The 11003-nt window shown below is 38.1% G+C and overlaps 1 pseudogene; it reads left to right on the forward strand.

Moving 5' to 3' along the window:
* Positions 1-558: 558 nt before the first annotated feature.
* Positions 559-1784, forward strand: LOC112321561 (ribosome production factor 1-like; annotated as a pseudogene).
* Positions 1785-11003: the final 9219 nt, after the last annotated feature.

An 11003-nucleotide genomic window follows, 5' to 3' on the forward strand; every position in this document is an offset into this window, starting at 1 on the left:
AAATCTAACTTATAACGGATAAACATTTTGAAAGATGGAAAATGATATTTTGTGAAATTGGACTAGAGGAAGAAGATATAGCAATATTAATATGAGATAAAATAAATTTAAAAACAAAAAGCACTAATAATACAGAGGTTACATCATAGTGATAAGAGGTTTAATACACCAGCAAAAAGACAAAACCACCAAGAATTTGTATGTGCTAAAATCTATACAGCAAAATTGACAGAAGAAATAATCACAGTGACTTTTAACACATGTCTCTCAGTAACTGTGACAGAACAAGCAGACAAGTAAAATTATATAGAAGTGTTAGACAACACAATGAGAAAAATAGACTCAGCAGTCATATATAGAACACTGTAACCCTAAGCTGCAGAATACATATGAGACATTGATAAAAAATTGATCATATGATAGACGATTTAGCCAATTTTAATACAATTCAGAAGACTGAAATTACACAGGGTAAGTTCTCTGACCATAATGCTATGAAGCTGGAAACCAGTAACCAAACAGTAACTAGAAAATTCAGGCAAGTTTGGAGCGAACACCATGCAGAAGACCGGTGGCAGCAGAAAGCAAGGCCTGAAATGCAAAGGCACTATGGAAGAACCTCAGGAGGCTGCAGTCATTGAGGATAGGGTGACTGAAAGTGGGGTCCAACCCTGGAAATCAATCTCTTTTCCTCCGGGCTTGTACATTACAGGGATCAAGAACAAAGAGTGGCTAAGCTTAACATTCATGTGATAGAAACAGTAGCAACAGATGGGAAACTTGGCAGATAAGAAAAAACTTGAAAAAGAGAGAGAGGCTCTTGGTGATAAGGATCCACCAAAGCCTATACCCAACCTATGCCCACAGGCTGCATGTGGCCCAGGATGGCTATGGATACAGCCTACCACAAAATCATAAATTTACTTGAAACATTGTGAGATATTTTTGTGATTATGTGTTCCAATGTATTTAATGTGTGCCCCAAGACAATTCTCTTTCTTCCAGTGTGGCCCAGAGATGCCAAAAGGTTGGACACCCCTGTGCCAAGACCACTGACAACCAACGAGTGTATAATGAAACCACAGTAGACCCTAATGATGAAGAGGTTGCTTATGATGAAGCTACAGATGAATTTGCTTCTTACTTCAACAAACTTCTCCCAAGATTCTCATTATAACATCAGATAGACCTCATGGGAGACCTGGACTACTGTGCACAGCTCTCCACAGTTATACCAAACCCATGTTTATTACAGAAGAGGACTGGCTCTGAAAAAACAATTCCACAGTGCATCTCACGAGATTTCACAGATCTGATTGTTATTAATGAAGATCGTAAAACACCAAATGGATTAATTCTGAGTCACTTGCCAAATGACCAGATGCTCATTTTAAAATGAGCAGTGTTTTTCTGTTTAAAGAAATTAAGAGAAGAGGGAAGGACTCCACAGAACATATACCTGAAATCTGAATAATTTTATAACATCACTGGGTTTCTCCATTTGGATGGATAGAGAGATGCTTGCATCTCTTTTTCCCCATAATCCTCAGTTTATTGGAAAGCAGGTTGTCATATTGCACAATCAAAGGAATTATATCCTCTTCAGATTTCACAGATACATATTCAACAGTGAAAAGAAAGAGGGAATTCAGGATCTTGGACCATGTTTTACTTTAAAATGAAGATCTCTTCAGAAAGGAACCTTTGATTCTAAATATGAAGAATATGAATGGGTCCATAAGCCCTGGGAAATGGACACAAGTAGAAGAAAATTCTATTTATGAAGTACTAAAGGAATAGTATTGGATTTTGCTGAATAGGCTTATTTTGAATTTGTGACAGATGACTCTTCCGAAAGGTATTTACTTTGGAAAGAAAGTTCATACACCTTCTTTCGTGTCTAGACAAATTACCAAGTGCCATAAATTACCACTCATTGTTTCTGTAGGAAATACAAATAAAAGTCATTTTGGTGAGAAAAGAAATTCAGGCAAGTTCAGAAGTTAAGAAATACATTAGCAAAGCCCCATGGGTAAAAGAAAATAGCATAATGGATAATAAAACATACAGTACTCTGAACTTGATAAAAATATGACATAGCAAAACTTGTATACAAGTAAATAACAACTTAGTGGTAAATAAATGTACATTAGGGAAGAAATGATAAAAATTAATGTCCTAACATCATCTCAAAAATTATATAAAGACTACTAAATAATTCCAATGAAATAAGATAAAAATATAAATATTAGAAAAAATTAATGAAATATGAAAATATAAAACTTTTAAATCAAAATAGTTATACAACGGACAAACCACTGGTGAAATAAATGAAGGAAAATAAAATAAAGACACAGAAACCAGTATCAGGAATGCAATGAATGATTATAACTATAGTTGCTGCACACATTAGGAAGATGACAAAACAATAAGAGAATACTGTGAGCAACTTTATCACAATAAATTTGAACATTTAGTTTGAAAGGAAAAAATATTAAAAATATATTACCTAATCTGACTAAAGAGGAAATAGAAAACTTGAATAGTCTTATAACTATTAAAGAGATTGAAACAGTTATCAAAAAAAATTTTCCAAACAGAAAATTTTAGCCTAAATGGCTAACTAGAACATTAAGCAGGGAAGGGTTTTCAGGAACATCCGTGAAGGACACATGGACAAAACCAAAGGGAGGTAGGGATCAGGGGTGGGAAGTGGAGATGGCTGGGGTAGGGGGTGTGGTGGGGGGAAAATGGAGACAACTGAACTCGAAAAAGAATTAAAAAAATAAAAAGTAAAAGAAAAAAAGAAAAGAAAACATTCAAATGACAGATAGTTCCAATCTTATACAAACTTCCAAATAGTAAAGCAGGAAGATGTTCTCTTAGTTTATGAAACTATCCAGGGGAGTAGTTCAGGTTTTGTGGAACTTGAAGCATAGAAAACTTCTGAGACATTTTAAAAAGAGAAAGTAATATAAAATTATGAGTACGGCACCGGTCATTTGGCAGAGTTCTATGCCAGTGACAATTCCTAAAGCACAAATTTATTATCACGGTAAATCTGAGGCTAATAAAGCTTGAGATTGTTATTACAAAACTGACAAGGATAGTGTGATTAAAAAAGTACCACCAAGTCTAATTCATGAACACATAATAAAAATAAAAATTTAGCCAATCATATCCAACAATATCCTAAGCGAGATAATATATCATGATAAAGTTGTATTTATTTCATGATTGTAAGAATTGATAAAATTAGTTAATATAATTTACATTGTATTAACTTACATTACCAGATTAGGGAAAGATGCATGATTATCTCTGTAGATGGAGAAAAATGTATAAAATGTTAATATTCATTTGTGTTAATATTCATTCATATTAATATTCATTCATACTAATATGCATTCATATATTGTTAAAAACCAACTCCTAGCCAATTGGAAGTAAAATGGAACTTCTGTTACTTCAAGAGAGACATCAAAAATAGTCTTTAGCCAATATAATATTCAATGAAATAATTGAAACTACTGTTTCCAGTAAGATGGATGAATTCCACAAATATAACATTGGGTTGGGGAATTTCAGAAATTAATATGTTATAAACTGAATTACGCACCCCCCTCCATTCGTATATTGAAGCCATACCCCCAGTGTGACTACATTTGGAGATGAAGCCTTTAAAGAGGTAATTAAGGTTAAGTGAGGGCATAAGGGTGGGTTATTAATGAATGAAGAGCCAGGTAGTGCACCATAATTGCATTTCATTTTTTATATAACCTTTTAAGTTAGAGATGTATGCATTATTTTTTTTCCATTTGCATTGAATCTTCTGGTCCTTGCATGCCTTAAAATGCCTTTCATCTTCCCTTGCACTTGATATTTTGATTTTAGAATTCTAAATTGAATATTATTTCTTCTAAAAGTCTTAAATGCATTGCTTCATTTTCTTTAGTACTCAACTTTGCTTTTGGGAAGCCTTGTGTCTTCTGGTTTTTATTTCTCAGCATGTTATCTGTTTCGTTTAGTTTTATGTTTAGACTTCACCTGAATAAGCATGTTATAAAGTGTTGTAGGGGAAGGAAGGATCACTGAAGATGCCTTTCACCCACTTCATACACATTTACTGCAACTTGAATCAGTTGATAACTGACTTACATTAAGGTTTTCTTCTTACATCCCCTCTCGACTCTGAAATTCTCTGTTGTTTCTTCCCATGTTCTTCTTAGCAAGCATTATATTTCACCTGAGTCACTGTTTAGTGACTGCCTCCAGCATGCTGATTAGAATGCCCTCATTCAGAGCTCAAAAAGCACACACTATGCTTCTTTATGTCACCAGAGCTTTATACAAGAAACTATGGCTGGTAATCTATAGTCTTAGCAATTTTTTTGCAAAATTTCTGAAATTCCAGATATTCAACGAAGCCAATATGTATGACAATCTTCTGACTTTTGAAACAGATTTTTCAACTCCAAATCTCAGGTCATTTTTGCTATTGTTGTTGTAGCCAGGGTTAAGTATGTACTAAGGAGACAGTATTATCTGTTCTTATTCATTGGCATTCTCTCCTTTACTCTCTGTTCTAGTGACAGTCCCAACATACACAAATACATTTTGCAAGTGTGATAATGTACAACACTGTATCAAATGTATTAAAATTGTCATTCTAGACATATTGCATCAACTCCATTGCTTTCATCTGTAAATCTTGTAATTCCATCAAAAAAGCAATCAAGTTGTCTATGGAATGATTTGTTACCCACAAACACCTGGTGATTATAGCTCCTGGTTCCATTATCCCATGGATGCCTTCAGATTTCCACCTTTCCTACATCCATTATTTACTGGAGATTCGAGATGTGCACAGATAATTCAAATTTGCCATGTATCACTGATCATTTTAGAGTGCCATTAAATAGAAGATAGTACTGTATTTCACAAATGAAGAAGTTAAAACAAAGGTAAGTGGAAATTGAAGTGCAATGAGCCAATCATAATTTTCCCTGCAACTGAAAGTTCAGCTTCGGCAGAACCCAAATTGTTCAGCATTTTTTTTGAGGTCTCACAAAACCTTCTGTTTTAGTGAAGTTGTAAGTAACCACCACACTTTATTTGCCTACATAAAACCAAAGCTGTGTTAAGTATGGCTCTTCTCAATATACTTACTTAATTTGCAGCCACAAGTTTTCACACTTTCTTCATTTTGCACAATTTGGAAACACATCTAAATATTGTATATAATTCACACAAGCACTATACCAGAATGTGTTAATGTTCATGGGAAGCATGTAGCCCTTAGTCAAAACTGCAAAGAGGATCACACTGCAGTATAGAGGATAGTTCTATGGTCCAGCTCTGCTGCCTTCTCCCCCCACTAATCTCTTTTCCTGACAGATGGTTAGTTGTACTGGGGCTAAGAAAAGAATAAGAGGAGAAAAATGGGGGAAAGAAGTGGCCAAAATTTTTTCTGGCTTTGAATAAGTAGTGGTAAGCAGGATGTGCACATAGCAGTTGCTGTTTTCATGATAGAAACTTGGAATGCTCATTTTTTGCATAAGGACATTAGAAATTGTCATGGATGGTTAGGGAGAGAGGGTTAAGCTATATTAGTAAAAGGTTTTGAAATAGTAAGTTCATACTTCAATCAGAACAATTCTAGAAATCTACTGGCACAATTGCTTTACAATATTGTATTTTATTAAAAGATTAAAGAAAGAGTGAGATGGCTATTTGGGGATCCCGCACAGATTCTTAAGATACTGGGGGGACAGGCCGGAAGGAGGAGATGGTGGCGAGGTAGGTGGGAGTGGAGTCCACTTCCCCTCAACGCCAGTGAAACACCTAGCTGATCTGAGGAGCAGAGGGAACAGCCAACGGTATTCCAGCATATATGAAGATCAGAGACCAAAGATAGAGAACATTGAAAGATCAGATGGTAAGAAGAGTGCTTAAGGACAATAAGGTCCCCGGGACCTGCGCAGGGAACAGGGTGGCTGAAGCCCCGGCCCGGGCGCAGGGTCTGCTGCAGGATACTTGGGAGAGAGCCAGGCTGAGCTGTGTGAGCAGCCAGGTGCTTGTTTGGACCAGGGGGGCTTGAATAGGAAGACTTTCTCAAAAAGAAAAAGAAAATAGAGGCGCTCAGCAGCTAGTTAGAGAACTCTCCGCAGCAGCCGCGGCCTCTGGCACCCCTCCGGCCTCAGCCCCTGGACTGTGAACTTGGGATAAGCAGCCCCAGCGCTCACCTGAAGCCCGGTTGCCTGCACCCAGATTAGCAGACTGGGGGCCACACCTGAAACCCCGGCAGGGCACCCACACCTGAAACCTTGGGTGGATGCACACCGGGAGCAGAGGCTAGCTGCCCCCCCCACAGGCCCAAGGCGGCAGACCGGCTGGCCCTGCTATTCAGGCCCAGAGCAGTGGATGGGATGGCTCCACACGACTCAGGCCCAGAGCAGCAGATCCACTGATCAACGGCCTGGCTGCCTGCGAGGGACCACACCTAAAAACACTGGTTCTGAACAACTCCTACCTACCCCCTGTGCACAGAGCCCTGCAGGGCCTACTGGCACTCTAGGACTAAGGCAGAACACCCAGCAGAGGGGAGCTGCAGGGCTGGGGGAGACTGCATTCCCTGGAAAGACTTGACCCAGTAGGGGGCTGAACTACCCCATAGCAGCACTGAGAGCCCCTAGCATCTAAGACAACAAAGAGCAAGAAGGGGGAGTGTGAGTTGCCCCTAACTGGTGCAACTCAAGGACAGCACAACTGGTGAACTAAAGTCCTAGCGGGGAGCAGAAGGACCTAGAGGAACTGGACTGAAGGCTGAACAAGAGCGAAGAGTGTGGCTCAGGAAGGGAGAAAAGTGAAACCAATCCTTCCAACCACCCCCTCCCGTTTCATAGACAGGAAGACCAGCACAACTAACCTGACTGGTTTAAAGCCAGCAGAAGACTTTTTTTTTTGCCCCTCCTTTCCCCCTGAATTCCTTCTTCCTTTCTGTCCTTCTTTCTTTTTTTATTCCTTCTTCCTTCCACCCTTTACCTTTTTTATTCCTTCTTCCTGCCTTCTTTTATTTATTATGTTGTTTTAATTTTTGTTAAAATTCCTTCTTATCTTGCCTCTGATCTTTCTTTATTCCTTCTTCCTTCCTTCCTTTCCTTTTCTATTACCTTTTTCCCTTCTTTTTTTTTTCCTTTCCCCCGCATTCTCTTTTTCCCACAGGTGAGACAATAAAACTTGGAGTGCTGAAAAGACCAGAGTTAGACTGTGTTAGTCCCATAAATGTCAGCTCAAGACCAGTGAGCACAGGAGATTAAGGAGACAGCACCACTGAATCCCATTGGCATTCTACCATAGAAGTTCATACCATGAACCCAGGGAGTCAGAATAGATCAATTTAAGAAGCAGAGGCTAACAAGAAGAGTCTCACAAACAATGGGAAGACAAAGAAACAATCCCCAAATGAAAGGAAAGGAGGAAGCCCCAGAAAGAATGCTAACTGAAAAGGAGGCAAGTCAACTATCAGATACTGAGTTCAAAGCAATGGTTATCAGGAAGCTCACTGAGCTCACAGAGAACTACGAGAAACTACAGGGAAACTACAATGAACTCACTGCAGAATATATCAACATGAAAAAGAAAATAGAAACTATCAACAAGGGCCAAGAGGAAATGAAAAATACCATTTTTGAACTGAAGAATACAGTAGAAGGAATCAAAAGCAGGCTCAATGATGAAGCAGAGGATCGGATCAATGAACTGGAGGACAAGGTAGAAAACAACACCCAGAATGAGCAAGAAAAGGAAAAGAGGTTCAGAAAGAATAAAGAGGGGTTAAGGGAAATGCAGGACAACATGAAACATAATAATATCCGTATAATAGGGATACCAGAAGGAGAAGAAGAAGAGCAAGGGATAGAAAACTTGTTTGAAAAAGTAATGATGGAAAATTTCCCTAATCTGATGAGAGAAAAAGTCACCCAAATCCAGGAAACACAGAGAGTCCCAAACCAGATGAACCCAAAGAGGCCCACTGCAAGACACATCATAATTAAAATGGCAAAATTCCCAAAGAGAGGATCTTAAAGGCAGCAAGGGAGAAACAGGAAGTCACACACAAGGGAGCCCAAATAAAGTTAGCAACTGACTTCTCAATGGAAACGCTCCAAGCCAGAAGAGAATGGCAAAAAATATTCCAAGTAATGAGAACCAGAGGCCTGCAACCAAGGCTACTTTACCCAGGAAGGCTCTCAATCAAGATAGAAGGCCAAATAAAGAGCTTCCCAGACAAAAGAAGTCTAAAAGAATACACCACCACCAAACCAGTTCTGCAAGAGATGCTAAAGGGACTGCTTTAAGGAAAGGAAGGAAAAGAGAAAGAGAGAAGAACACAGGTAGGAAAAAATGGCAATGAATAACTACCTATCCATAATGACCTTAAACGTAAATGGATTAAATGCTCCAATCAAAAGACATAGAATAGCTGAATGAATAAGAAAACATGACCCACACATATGCTGCCTACAAGAGACCCATCTCAGGACAAAAGACTTACACAGACTGAAAGTGAAGGGCTGGAAACAAATTTTCCAAGCAAAGAGACAGGAAAAAAAAGCAGGGGTAGCAATAGTCATATCAGACAAAATAGACTTCCAAAGAAGGGCCATAAAGAGAGACCCAGAAGGTCACTTAATAATACTCAAAGGAAGAATCCACCAAGAAGACATAAACATTGTAAATATATATGCTCCCAACATGAGAGCACCCAAATAGATAAAGAAAATCCTGGAGGATTTCAAGAAAGATATTGACAGCAACACAATTATATTAGGGGATTTTAACACCTCAGTGTCAAAAATGGACAGGTCTTCCAAACAAAATACCAAGAAGGATATTGTGTCACTTAACAATACCCTAGATGAAATGGACTTAACTGATATATATAGAGCTTTTCATCCCAAAGAAGCAAAATACACATTCTTTTCAAGTGTCCATGGAACTTTTTCAAAGATAGACCACATGATAGGACACAAAGCAAGCCTCAACAAATTCAAGAAAATTGAAATCATATCAAGCATTTTCTCTGACCACAAGGGACTGAAACTAGAAACCAACCCCAAAGGAAAAAACCCAAAATACTCAAAATCATGGAGACTGAATAGCATGCTATTAAACAATGAATGGGTCAAGAATGAGATTAGAGAAGAAATCAAAAAGTTTCTGGAAACAAATGAAAATGAACTCACAACAACCCAAAACCTATGGGACACAGTAAAGGCAGTCCTGATAGGGAAGTTCATAGCAATACAGGTCTACCTTAAAAAGATAGAAACATTTCAAACAAACAACCTAACCCTACGCCTACAAGAACTCGAGGAACAACAACAAAGACAGCCCAGAGCAAGCAGAAGGGAGGAAATAACCAAGATTAGAGCAGAGTTAAATGACATAGAGACTAAAAGCACAATTCAAAGGATCAATGAATCCAGGAGCTGGTTCTTTGAAAAGAAACAAAAATCGACAAGCCTTTAAGCAGGCTCATCAAGAAAAAAAGAGAGAGGATCCAAATAAACACAATTAGAAATGAAAGAGGAGAGATTACAACTGATACCACAGAAATACAAAGGATTGAAAGAAATTACTACGAAGAACTGTATGCCAAGAAATTTGAAAACCTAGGTGAAATGGACACATTTCTAGAAAAATATAATCTTCCAAAACTGAATGAAGAAGAAGCAGAAAACCTGAACAGACCAATAACAGCAGACGAAATTGAAGCAGTCATCACAAAACTCCCAACACACAAAAGCCCTGGACCACATGGTTTCACAGGAGAATTCTACAAAGCATTTAAGGAAGAGCTAACCCCTATCCTTCACAGACTATTTGAAAAAATCTAAACTGATGGAAGACTCCCAAACTGTTTTTATAAAGCCAGCATCATCCTAATCCCAAAACCAGATAAAGACACAACGAAGAAAGGAAACTTCAGGCCAATATCGCTGATTAACATAGATGGTAAAATTCTCAAGAAAATATTGGCAAACCCCATCCAGCAATACATTAAAAAGATCATACACCATGACCAAGTGGGATTCATCCCAGGGATGCAAGGATGGTACAATATTCACAAATCAATAAACATAATACATCACATCAACAACAGCAAAGACAAAAATCACATGATCATATCAATAGATGTGGAAAAAGCATTTGATACGATACAGCACCCATTTCTGATAAAAAACACTCAGCAAAGTGGGAATAAAGGGAGCATTCCTCAACATAATAAAGGCCATATATGAGAGACCTACAGCTAACATCACACTCAATGGACAAAAACTTAGAGCTTTCCCACTAAGATCAGGAACAAGACAAGGATGCCCTCTCTCACCACTCCTATTCAACATAGTATTGGAAGTCCTAGCCACAGCAATCAGACAAGAAAAAGCAATAAAAGGCATCCAAATTGGAAAGGAGGAAATGAAACTCTCACTGTTTGCAGATGACATGATAGTGTACATGGAAAATCCTATAGACTTCACCAAAAAACTACTCGACCTAATAAATGAATTTGGCAAAACAGCTGGATACAAAGTCAATACTCAGAAATCAAAGGCATTCCTCTATACCAACAATGAAACTGCAGAAACAGAAATCAGGAAAAAATCCCATTTGATATAGCAACAAGAAAAATAAAGTACCTGGGAATAAACCTAACCAAGGAGGTGAAAGAACTGTAATCAGAAAACTACACAACACTGAAGAAAGAAATTAAGGAAGACACAAACAAATGGAAGCATGTACCATGCTCATGGATTGGGAGAATTAACATCATCAAAATGGCCGTACTACCCAAAGCAATTTATAGATTCAATGCAATCCCTATTAGAGTACCCATGACATATTTCACAGATATAGAACAAACATTTCAGAAATTTATATGGAACCATAAACGACCCCGAATAGCTGCAGCAATTTTGAGAAAGAAGAACAAAGCA

Source organism: Desmodus rotundus, chromosome 13 (genome assembly GCF_022682495.2).
Source record: "Desmodus rotundus isolate HL8 chromosome 13, HLdesRot8A.1, whole genome shotgun sequence".
In the NCBI taxonomy this organism is placed as follows: Eukaryota; Metazoa; Chordata; class Mammalia; order Chiroptera; family Phyllostomidae; genus Desmodus; species Desmodus rotundus.